This window comes from Eublepharis macularius, chromosome 4 (genome assembly GCF_028583425.1).
Source record: "Eublepharis macularius isolate TG4126 chromosome 4, MPM_Emac_v1.0, whole genome shotgun sequence".
In the NCBI taxonomy this organism is placed as follows: domain Eukaryota; kingdom Metazoa; phylum Chordata; class Lepidosauria; order Squamata; family Eublepharidae; genus Eublepharis; species Eublepharis macularius.
The window spans coordinates 181,882,315-181,894,140 of NC_072793.1; the positions used below are offsets into that span (position 1 = coordinate 181,882,315).

The 11,826-nt window shown below is 49.4% G+C and overlaps 1 pseudogene; it reads right to left on the reverse strand.

Annotated features, from left to right (window-relative positions):
- Positions 1-1,279: 1,279 nt before the first annotated feature.
- Positions 1,280-11,501, reverse strand: LOC129329113 (zinc finger protein 420-like; annotated as a pseudogene).
- Positions 11,502-11,826: the final 325 nt, after the last annotated feature.

Sequence of the window (11,826 nt, forward strand, 5' to 3'; positions counted from 1 at the left end):
AGCTAAAGCACGCTCATCTGCAATCTTCTCAGCATCAGTGGGGTCCGCAGGGGGATTGCTGACACTTTTCCACAGCCCCTCTCTTTTTAGAAAATGCTCCATACGTAACGACCAAGTGGAGTAATTTGCAGAGGTCAGCTTCTCCACCAACACGACCGTGCTCTGTGCCATACCTGTTGCACTGGCCTGAGGGCCTCCTCCTCCTCCTGGTCACCGGCACTTTTACACAGCCAATAAATCCTCCTCCGAGGGACTTTGGCCGTCAGGTGCCAACATCCACCACCGACTCTGCTGCCTCTCGACACACTTCAGTAGAGCCTCCTCAGCTTGACGCAGTCTATCTGGGCCCATAACCCTGTTGAACAGCGTGTTCAGCGTGACTGCACCAGCTTTAGGAGAATCCAGAAAGAGTCCACACCTTGCTTGTTTGGTAAAGGTGTATAATACAATTTATTTACAGTTGGATAAAGAGCAATATACAAGTTATAGTCCAGAGAGATAAAGTGCTTCGCCTACATCTGGACTTGAAAGAAGCCACACCATAATGTACACAGTAGCAATTTATACATATAGACAACCAATCAGATGCATGAGTGAGTTTAGCTGAGTCATTCCCTCATGGTCTCCTGACTTTGGAACTTGTCCACCTGACTCTCAGTCACCTGATGTGTCTAACTGTCATACAGATCATTTTGATCTAGAGCCTCTGCACACTGGCTTTTGACATTTAGATTACAACATACTGACCCATTGGGGGACGTCGCATTACGACTTTTTCTTGGCAGACATTTTTGGCGTCGTTTGCCATTGCCTTCCCCAGTCATCTACACTTTACCCCCAGGAAACTGGGTACTCATTTTACCGACCTCGGAAGGATGGAAGGCTGAGTCAACCTTGAGCTGGCAACCTGAACCTGGCTTCCGCTGGGATTGAACTCAGGTTGTGAGCAGAGCTTGGGCTGCAGTACTGCAGCTTACCACTCTCTTTCCACACACAAAACATTTCTATGGCTCCTCCCGATGTGAATTCTTTGACGAAGAGCAAGGTTTCTACTTGGACTGAATTTTTTTTAATATGGTTTTTCCTCTGTGTGAATTTTTTGATGGGAAGCAAGGCTTCCACACACACTGAAGTTTTTTCCACATACAAGGCAATCATCATATGGTTTCACCCGTGTGAATTCTGTGATGGGAAATTCATTCATTCTTCTGCTTAAACCCTTTCCCACATACCAGGCATTTAGATAGCTTCTCCCTTGTGTGAATTTTGCTATGAGAATTAAGTTGCTCACACGGACTGAACGTTTCATGCAGTCCTGAAATTGTTAAGGTTTTCCCCCTGTGTGTATTCTTTGATAGGAATTAAGGCTTCCATTTGACTGAAGCTTTCCCTGCAGTTCTGGAATTTATATGGTTTTTCCCCTGTGTGCATTCTTCGATGGGAATTAAGGTTTCCACTGCGACTGAAGCTTTTGTCACAGTCCTGGCATTTATATGGTTGTTAGATGTGTGCGTTCTTCGATGGGAACTAAGGCTTCCTCGGTGACTGAAACTTTTTCCACAGTCCTGGCATTTATAAGGTTTTTCCCCTGTGTGTATTCTTCGATGGGAATTTAGGTCTCCACTGCGACTGAAGCTTTTTCCGCAGTCCTGGCATTTATAAGGTTTTTCCCCTGTGTGCATTCTTCGATGGGAATTAAAGTGTCCACTCTGACTGAAGCTTTTCCCGCAGTCCTGGCATTTATAAGGTTTTTCCCCTGTGTGCATTCTTTGATGGGAATTAAGGCCCCAACTGCGACTGAAGCTTTTTCCACAGTCCTGGCATTTATAAGGTTTTTCCCCTGTGTGCATTCTTTGATGGGAATTAAGGCTTCCACTGTGACTGAAGCTTTTTCCGCAGTCCTGGCATTCATAAGGTTTTTCACCTCTGTGCATTCTTCGATGGAAATTAAGGCCTCCACTCTGACTGAAGCTTTTTCTGTAGTTCTGGCATTCATAAGGTTTTTCCCCTGTGTGCATTCTTTGATGGGAATTAAGGTTTCCACTTTGACTGAAGCTTTTTCCGCAGTCCTGGCATTTATAAGGTTTTTCCCCAGTATGCATTCTTCGATGGGAATTAAGGCTTCCACTTTGACTGAATCTTTTTCCGCAGTCCTGGCATTTATAAGGTTTTTCCCCTGTGTGTATTCTTTGATGGTAATTAAGGCTTCCACTTTGACTGAAGCTTTTTCCGCAGTCCTGGCATTCATAACGTTTTTCACCTGTGTGCATTCTTCGATGGGAATTAAGGCCTCCACTCTGACTGAAGCTTTTTCCACAGTCCTGGCATTTATAAGGTTTTTCCCCAGTATGCATTCTTCGATGGGAATTAAGGCCTCCACTGTGACTGAAGCTTTTTCCGCAGTCTTGGCATTTATAAGGTTTTTCCCCTGTGTGCATTCTTTGATGGGAATTAAGGCTTCCACTGCGACTGAAGCTTTTTCCACAGTCCTCGCATTTATAAGGTTTTTCTCCTGTGTGTATTCTTCGATGGGAATTAAAACCTCTGCTGTGACTGAAGCTTTTTCCGCAGTCCTGGCATTTATAAGGTTTTTCCCCTGTGTGCAAACTTTGATGAGAATTAAGGACATGTCTCTGACTAAAACTTTTTCCGCAGTCCTGGCATTTATAAGGTTTTTCTCCTGTGTGTATTCTTCTATGGGAATTAAGGTTTCCTCTGTGACTGAAGCTTTTTCCACAGTCCTGGCATTTATAAGGTTTTTCACCTGTGTGCATTCTTCGATGGGAATTAAGGTCTCTACATTGACTGAAGCTTTTTCCACAGTCCTGGCATTCATAAGGTTTTTCCCCTGTGTGCATTCTTCGATGGTAATTAAGACCTCCACTCTGATTGAAGCTTTTCCCGCAGTCTTGGCATTTATAAGGTTTTTCCCCTGTGTGCATTCTTCGATGGTAATTAAGGCCTCCACTCTGATTGAAGCTTTTCCCGCAGTCTTGGCATTTATAAGGTTTTTCCCCTGTGTGTATTCTTCGATGGGAATTAAAGACTCCACTTTGACTGAAGCTTTTTCCGCAGTCCTGGCATTTATAAGGTTTTTCCCCTGTGTGCATTCTTCGATGGTAAATAAGAACTTGTCTGTGACTAAAGCTTTTTCCACAGTTCTGGCATTTATAAGGTTTTTCTCCTGTGTGTATTCTTCGATGGGAATTAAGGCTTCCACTTTGACTGAAGCTTTTTCCACAGTCTTGGCATTTATACGGTTTTTCCCCTGTGTGAATTCTCTGATGGGAATTAAAGTTTCCACTATGACTGAAGGTTTTTCCACACTCCCGGCATTTATATTTTTTCTTTGTGTTATGGTTTTTCCAATGCATGCTAATATTTGGTTTTTCAGAAAATTTTTCTCCATGTGCTGTATCCTCATTTCTATTGCTTTCTATGTGCATTTTTTCAAGTAGTGGGATTTCATGAGCGTATTCATCTTGTAAATGATCAGAATTACTTCTTCCTTTAGATGGATGTTTTCTCCCCTCCATCCGCAGTGTATCAGAATTTTCAACCTTCCCTTTCGCATCTGAATATGTATCCCCTTTATCCATCACTGGATGGTCAGATGTTTCATTCTCTGACTTCCACGTGCCTCCTGCAGAAAGAAAGAGAAACCTGGGGTGAGGATAGGACACATTTACAACCCATCTTTATCAGAGTTTTCTCCTTTGCTTTGTGATTATTGTGTTTGCACAGAGGTTAAGATCACACAGTCTGTACCTGGTTCTCCCCCTCTTTCTTTATTTCTTCTAAGTTCTGAGCTGGCAAAGCTGGCAGAGAAGCCATTTCTATGGTAATAAGTGTAGCCCAAGACAAGAAAACAGAATACACAAGAGTGATCCCCCACACACTTCTCAAAGCGACTCAGTCATTTTAAGTTTTTCTTTTCCTGCCTAGGTGAATTTAGAGTGGGAGTGGTTTGGGGTTGTTCTGGGGAGAATAAGGGCATCTTTTAAGACAGGGACAGCCAGTTTGGCTTTAATGTACCGAGCTGAGGGTTTGAAGAGAGGTGCTATTTTACCTTTTTCACTTTCTCTATGCTCAGGTGTTGTCATCTTCTGCTGTTCAGCCGTATATATTTTTACTGTGTGTCAATTGCATGGTTTATTTTTTAAGATAAAAAATTATGTTCCTGAAATCAGAAATCAAATAGGAGGGAATTAGGGGTCTGCCTGGGGCAGTCCTTCCTGCCATGGGTGGGCAGTCAGGCAGGGTAGCGGTGGTAGCTGGTAAGCTGGGGTTGAGGGAATGGACCTGACTGGGGCCCTTCCACTGGCACCCGGGGCAACTGCCCGGGGCTGCCAGTGGCTAAGGGCAAGACCTGCCCTGCATTGCCAGCTGACAGTCTGCAATTCTAATTCTAGCACAACGGAGGCAGCAGAGAGCAAACCCCAATTGCTTAAGAGCAGGAGAGGGGAGAGGCCTGAAAGAGAAGAACTCCTCCTTGTGATGTAGTAACTGAAGCCCACAATCAACAGAGTGAATCTCTCATTCCCAGTGGTAAAAGCAAAGACCGGTCGGGAGGGGTTTTTACCATACCTAGCTCAACCACGTAGAAAAAAATGGAGCATGGAACTGAGGAATGAACCAAATGATCCAATGTTGAGATGGTAATAATGGCTGTTTCCGTAAGACGAATGCTTTTGGGAACTGGGCTTCATTCCTGCTTGCCCACAGCATCTCGGCACATTTCCGCACCTCCCAGAGCTCCCCTTGCTATTCGGCTATCTCTCTCAAACCGGCCCTTCTCCAAGTTTTTGGGAAAGATGGTAGTAAAACCGAGATGGCTGCTTTTTCTAGTGGAAAGTTTGGGTTTGCCAGCGCTCATTTCCACGGACCCCACAGCAGTCAATTCCTCCTCCTGCCATTGGGGGAACTTTTCATTTTAAAAATACTAGTAATAAATTATCATCTCTATACAACTGGTGTATCAGATTCTTTGACTTTTCAACTTGTTTTTTTCAGTCAGTCTCTAGCTCCTTCCCTTCAAAATATATCAGGGAAAAGGCATACCTTCATATAGGAAATGGTTACAGAGGTACTTTTTCAAAAAACGGACAGCTGGGAATTCAGAGAACCTGTTATGCTTGTTGTTACAATCATCTACCAACATGAAAATATTCTTCAAATAAAATAGCAAAAGCCCTGGTGGTCTAGGAGAGGGGGTGGCCACTTCTGGAGAACTGGGGAAGGGAAACCTGCCATGTGGACGCCCCATTGCTGCCGTGCTTTATCTGCAGCTGTACCAACAAGGGGGAAACTACAGAATCCGCTCCTCGTGCGGAAGCCACCAATACCGGGGTTTGGTGCCTGGATACACTTTCCAACATCTTGTTTTTGCGTATGGTCCCGTGACCAACTAGATCGTATTAGCCAATCCATGTGTGTGTAATGTGCCATCAAGTTGCTTCTGACTTAAGGTGACCCTATCTATGAAGACTTCCAAAATGCCCTATCAATATAAGCCCTGATCACGTCCTGCGAACAGAAGGCCAGGGCTTCCTTTATCGATTCAAGCCATCCTCTTTTCCGGCTGCCTTGACTTTCCCAGCTTTGCTGTATTTTCCAGCAAGTCTTGTCTTCTCATGGTGAGGCCAAAGCATGTTTAAGATTTTAACTCCTAGGGAGAATTCAAGACTGATTGAATCTAGAACCCACTCCCCGATCTGTAGCTTGAGGCAATTAAATGAAGAACAGCACTTCACTGGGACGGTGAGTGGCAGATAGATAAGGGAGAGAGAGAGCTCTCTAGCCTGGTCATGTAAGCAATGGAGAACCCAGTGGCGTTTCTGTCTCGGCTTCTTTTCGGAAGGGGATTTACTAGACCAAAACACTGACTTTAAGAAGGGGGCAGCCACTCTTTAGAGGGGTCTTCCAAGGTTAGATATGCTCTGAGAAGGCAGTCAGTAGCGACCATCAATGAGAACATTGATACACCAGCGCATGATCAAAGAAGACATATCAGACAGAGAAGAATGGAACAGGATTGATTTTAATCCGATATTCAATTATTGCCCCTATATATTTTGCCACAGAAAGGGAATCATTTGTATCCAATGATCACCACGTCACCTGGGCTCTCTTATTAGGTCGTTCCATATTTTTAAGCAGAGGGGTAATTAAGCGAGCCGTCAATTCATTAAGGATGGGACAGTCTATATCCACGTGTTCGATGGTTTCAACTTTATCGTCAATCTTGCGTGACCTCCGAGGGGAAAAGCACTCCTGCCCCCCACCAGAGCCCCCTGTTCACCCAGAGCCTGTGCGGCATCCAAGTCAGCCCTGGTCCAGCCTGGCTGCCCTTGCAACACCATCAGCCACCGCTCTGTCCCACCCCCTTTCCCTCTGCCCGGGTCTCTGTGGAGCAGCCCTTCCCCTGCTAAACCACTTTCGCACAGTGTGTGGGGAACTAAATCAGCCTCCGGAGGGGCTGCTTCAGACAACAGGCCATCGGTTGTTAATTGGAAGAGTTTAATCCTGACTAGAGTGGAAAACAGGCTGGGAAAGCCAGGATTTCGGCTGCAAGGGGATGAATGTTGCAAAGCGATACCATCCTACTGGCCCCTCTCTTTTGTTTTGGCTTGGATTCCATGTTTTGGACATACCTCTGTGGGCCAGGTCCCTGCAGAGTCACCTACAACAACAGTGTGCTTGGGGGAGGAGGCTGGTTGTGTCCAGGTGAGACCTGGCTGGAGTTGCTTTGGGTCATCATGTCTCTGAGGAAAAGCCCCTGCTTTGCTTGGCAGGCCCAGCTGCCCAGGATCAAGGCCTGCCACAGAGCCCGTGCCGCTCAATGTGGACAACGGTTGGCATAACTCATCCGGCCTGGGAGAAGGAAGTGTGTCCAGGGGCTAGAAGCACCATTTCACCATCCCAACCCAGCCAAGCTCTTGTGTGAAGAAGCTCAAACTCCAAAGAGAAAAAAGGCCACAGAAATCCAGCAGCCCTCAGAAGGAAGCAAAAGAAACAGACAATCCCACAACAAATTAAAATGGATACCTGCCAATCCCTCTTCTTCATTAGACATCAAGAAAAACGGCTCTTCTTCTCCTTCGAGCCTGGAAATGAGGTCAGGTTTGGCAACCTCGGGCCCTTTTGTGAGGAGAAAAGAAGAAAGACAAAATTGTGACTCTTCGGTGTATTCATAGACTGGGCTATTTCATGCCGGGGTGCCGGCCCCTCCAGAAATACACAACAGATAAGGAGTAGGGGAAGGGTGGTACGGAGCCATATCTGGCACTGGCAGTTCTGTGCCAGCTGAGAACTCACTCAGGGGCAGAGAAGCCAGCCAAGTTCCCTCCACAGCCAAAACTCAACTAGGGTAAGGCAAGGCCCAGCTGGGGGGGGGACGGGGACGGGAGAAGCCCCACTTAGACACTCCCACCCTCTACATATCCAGCCCCCTTGGCACCTCCTCTGAGGCCTTCCCTTGTGGTCCAGGCACAGAGATGCCAGATTGGGGGGGGGTCCTTCTCCACAACCCCTCCCACATCTGGGGGAGGATCACAGAGTGGCAGAGATCAGCCCCTGGGCCCAGGGCAGACAGCCTGACTATGTCCTCCCTCGATCAGGAGGTCCTTACAGTCACTCCTCTCAGCCAGAAGGAGGCAGCCCAGGGGAAAGGGACCCTCACCCAGAGAGGCCACAGTCCCAAAATTCTCCAGCATGACTTCCTTGTACAGGGCTCTCTCCGCTGGGCTCAGCAGGCTCCACTCCCCCTTGGAGAAATGCACAGCCACCTCTTCGAAGGACACCCGGCGGCCCTGGAAGAAGGAGAAGAGAGTTTCATTATAGTGCTGGAATGGTGGACCATGAGAAAGAAAATCCAAAAGGCTGGTATGATGTAGTGGTTAGAGCGAAGGACTAGAACCTGGGAGGACTGAGTTTGAATTCCCTCTGTGCCACATAAGCTTGCCCAGGTGTGTTGGTCCTGTCAAAGTCTTTCAGCCCAACCTACCTCACAAGACTGTTGTTGGGAGGGTTAAGTGGAGGAGAACAGTTTGAAAAGCTGTGTAGGGTCCCCAACCATTGAAAAAAGGGGCATGTTATTTAAAAATAGGAATCCTACTATATAATTGAGTAAGCGTGTTTCAGACAACTCACTTTATACCCTGGTGCATCACCAGAGGGCGCTGCTGTGGGGGGGAAGTCTAGGCAAGGCACCATGTCCCTAAAGAAAACGTGCCATGGCAGGAAGGCCAGGTCGGGATCAGGAGGGGAACAGGTGGCAATACCAGCCCTCTGCTTTTAAGCAGCTGGTATTGGGAGTGGAACAGGTGGCAATACTCACCCCCCCCCCCATTAACTGAGGTAATATTAGGAGCGAAGCAGGTGGCAATGCCCACCGCCGCCTTAACCCAGCTGGTGTTAGGAGGGGAGTAGGTGGCAATGCCTGTCCAATGCCTTAGCCCAGCTGGTATTATTAGTGGCAACAAACAGAGAATCCTCACGGGAGGGAAAGAACCAATAAGTACAATTGAATCACACTAAATGAGCATTGCTGTACCTCGATGGTTGTTGTGGGTTTTCCGGGCTGTATTGCCGTGGTCTTGGCATTGTAGTTCCTGACGTTTCGCCAGCAGCTGTGGCTGGCATCTTCAGAGGTGTAGCACCAAAAGACTGGTAGGAGGGGAGTAGGTGGCAATGCCTGGAACGTCAGGAACTACAATGCCAAGACCACGGCAATACAGCCCGGAAAACCCACAACAACCATCGTTCTCCGGCCATGAAAGCCTTCGACAATACATTGCTGTACCTCATTTCAATGTAATTTCTAAACACAGAGTATAACCAAGAAATATCAAAGACGTTTTATGACTCATGCAATATAAAGGTTCTAATGTACAGAACAATGTAAATAAAGTCCGGAAAAGTCCAAACGTAAAAGTCTCATGTGTCTTCTTTCACACGTTTATGCTGTGCGTATGTGGTTCTTCCTTGAGATTTTATGTATATCATACATGGATGAAAGCACCCAGCAGCTACATGCTCTATCTGTGGCCGGCTGATGGCTCAGATTTCATAATAATCTTCATCAGGAGCGTGGCTTGTTCATAACCATGTAGTATACAGAAATACTTATAAACAGAAATGTTGGCAACAGAACCCAGACTGCGGCGGCCGTATCTTCTCTGGCAATATCCACACCCCGCCTTAGCACAGCTGGTATTGGGAGCAGAGGAGATGGTAATGCTTACTCCCACTTCTTCCAGCTGGGATCAGGAGCGGAACAGGGGGCAATGCCTGCCCCCCTACCATAACGCAATTGGGATTAGGAGTGGCTGGCACTTGGCTGGCATCTGGTGCAGACCCGGAGGTAATGCCCTTCTTCCCTTCACCCAGCCGAGATAAGAGCGGAGGAGGAATAAGGCACTGAGCAGGCAGCCATACCCACCCCCTTCACCCATCTGTAGTCAAGCGTGAAGCAGAAGGCAATGCCTGTCTCCCCTTCAACTGTCTGCGATCCGGAGCAAAGCATGTAGCAACGCCACTCCTCTTTACCTGGCAGTATCAGGCGTGGAGCAAGTAGCAAAGCCCTTCACGTGACCGAGTTCAGGCGTGGACGAGGAATCAATACCCGTTCCCCCTTCACCCAGCTCAAATCAGAACAGGCCTCAATGCCCACCACCCCCTTTGCCCAGCCTGTTTCAGGCATGGAGTAGAGCAGGTGTGAATGCCCACTCCCTCCTTCACCGGCGAGGATCAGTGACAGAGGAGGCGGGAATTCATGCCTATCTGCCTATCTAACCCTAACCCTCCCCTTTCTAGAGCCTGTTGTATTTTTCCTCCACAACAGGCTTTGTTTCTAGTCCTACTAAATAACTGAGTAAGTGTATTCGAGATGACTCACTTCATACCCTGGTCCAGCACCAGAGGGCGCTGCCACGGAGGGAAGTCCAGGCAAGGCACCAGGTCCCTCCAGAAAACTTGCCATGGCGGGAAGCGCAGAAGGGGAGCAGGAGGGGAGCAGGTGGCAATGCCCACCCCCACCTTCACCCAGCTGATATTAGGAGTGGAGCAGGTTGTAATGCCCATTGTCTGCCTTCACCCAGCTGGTCTTAGGAGGAGCAGAGCAGGGGGAAGTCTCTTGGGGACATCTTAAGGCCTGCAGTCTCCCTTGGGGACATCTCAGGGCCCCTCATTTTGCAGGTGGCTATAAGCCTTGTGGGGGAGCAGCCAGAGACGTCCATGGAGAGGAGCAAATCCCTTGCGAAGGAAAATTCAGGACAACACATGGCGTGAACCGCCCCCCCCTTACCTGAGCTGGCTGCATGGCTGGTCTTTTCCCTTCACCACACTGAGGAGACAGCGGAGAAACAGCTGAGGGGGGCTTTCTTTGGCTACCTGGGAGGGAGAGAAAGAAAGATGGAGGGCAACGCTTTTTGCTGCAGTCAGATTTCTTTGCCCTTCAGCAGAGCTCACTCTGGATTTGCTGTGAGGCGCAATTCAGGATCTTGGATACAGAGTCTTTGGCCTGGTATCTCCCCATCTAGCCATTCTTTACAGGGGAAGGGCCCACCTTTATAGGGGAACGTTTCTGCCCTTTGCCTTTGCCTGTCATTGTGCCTCTCTGTGACAGGAAGAGTCTAGCAGAGGGAAGCCTCCCAAAATGGGTTCTTCCTTGTGCAGTCTGAAGAGAAGCCATCTTGAATGTATGTGCGGAGAAAGCGGGAGGAAGTGTCTGAAATTGCCCTCCACCACCTCAGGCCTCTGCCAGCCCTTCCTCCTGGCTGTGAGGACCAGATCTGAGACTCTGGTTGAGTCCCTGTGTCAGGCAGGGGCTGTTTCTCTTGCCTGCCGACTCTGCCCCCAGTGGTTGATAATCTATGGGAGGCAGGAGGGAGAAGCCCCCTTTGCACATGCCCAGAGGATTAGAAAAGCAGCCAAGAAGTTACAGGAGACTGAACAGGATAACAAAATGGACTGAGAGGGAAGGGGGGGGGCATCTGAGATATTTCCCCCAGGGGAACAGGCCTGTTGTTGCTGAAAATAACAGGAGGAGCAAGGCAGATTTCCGCAATGAACGGGGCCAGAGAGGCGCTTTTCCAAAAATGCTTTTGCAGACGAGGAAATGGCTGCCTGGGAGGCAGCTGGGTGGGAGGGAGGAGATCCAAACTTTTCCGTCCTCAAGGTAGAAATCGAGGCGGGGGGGGGGGCAGGTCTTCCATCACTAGCGGCCTGCGCCCCCCAATCCCCCCCACCCCGGCTGCATTCTGCTGCAGGGGCCTCCGGGCTTTGCAGCGAGGAGGAAATTGCAAGACGGCGATGCGGGGGGGGGGGGAGGACGCGCAAAGGCCCTTTTCTCTAGCCCGCCTCCCTTTGGGGTAAAGGGGGGGCTGTTCCCCTTCTCTCCCCCCCCCCCAATTCCTCCACGCGGTTGTAACTCACCCGTCGCGCCTGGGACGGAGCAGAGGCTGCCCTGGGGTTGCCAAAGGGGCCACCTGCCTCTGGAGGGAGGGAGGGGGCAAAGCAGGAAGTGACCTCACCAGCCTCTCCCCCCCCCATCCGACTGCACGTCTAGGAGTCGGGACTCTCTCGCTTTAACCCCGTGGTCGACCGACACACGCGCGCTCAGTCCCCAGCCTTGCCCGGGGAACTGGGGGGCCCGGGGGCAGCCCGGCTGCTGCGCGCCCCTCCGGCTTCTCCTGGGCTAAGGCGCCGCCGGCGTGGGGTGCCTCGTTGCAAGGGGAGGGGAAGGGGGGGCTCCCTTCTGCTCCTGCTCCGGGGAGGGTCTCGGCCCGAGCGTCACGGGGGAGCCCGGAGAGAAAGGCGGCGGCC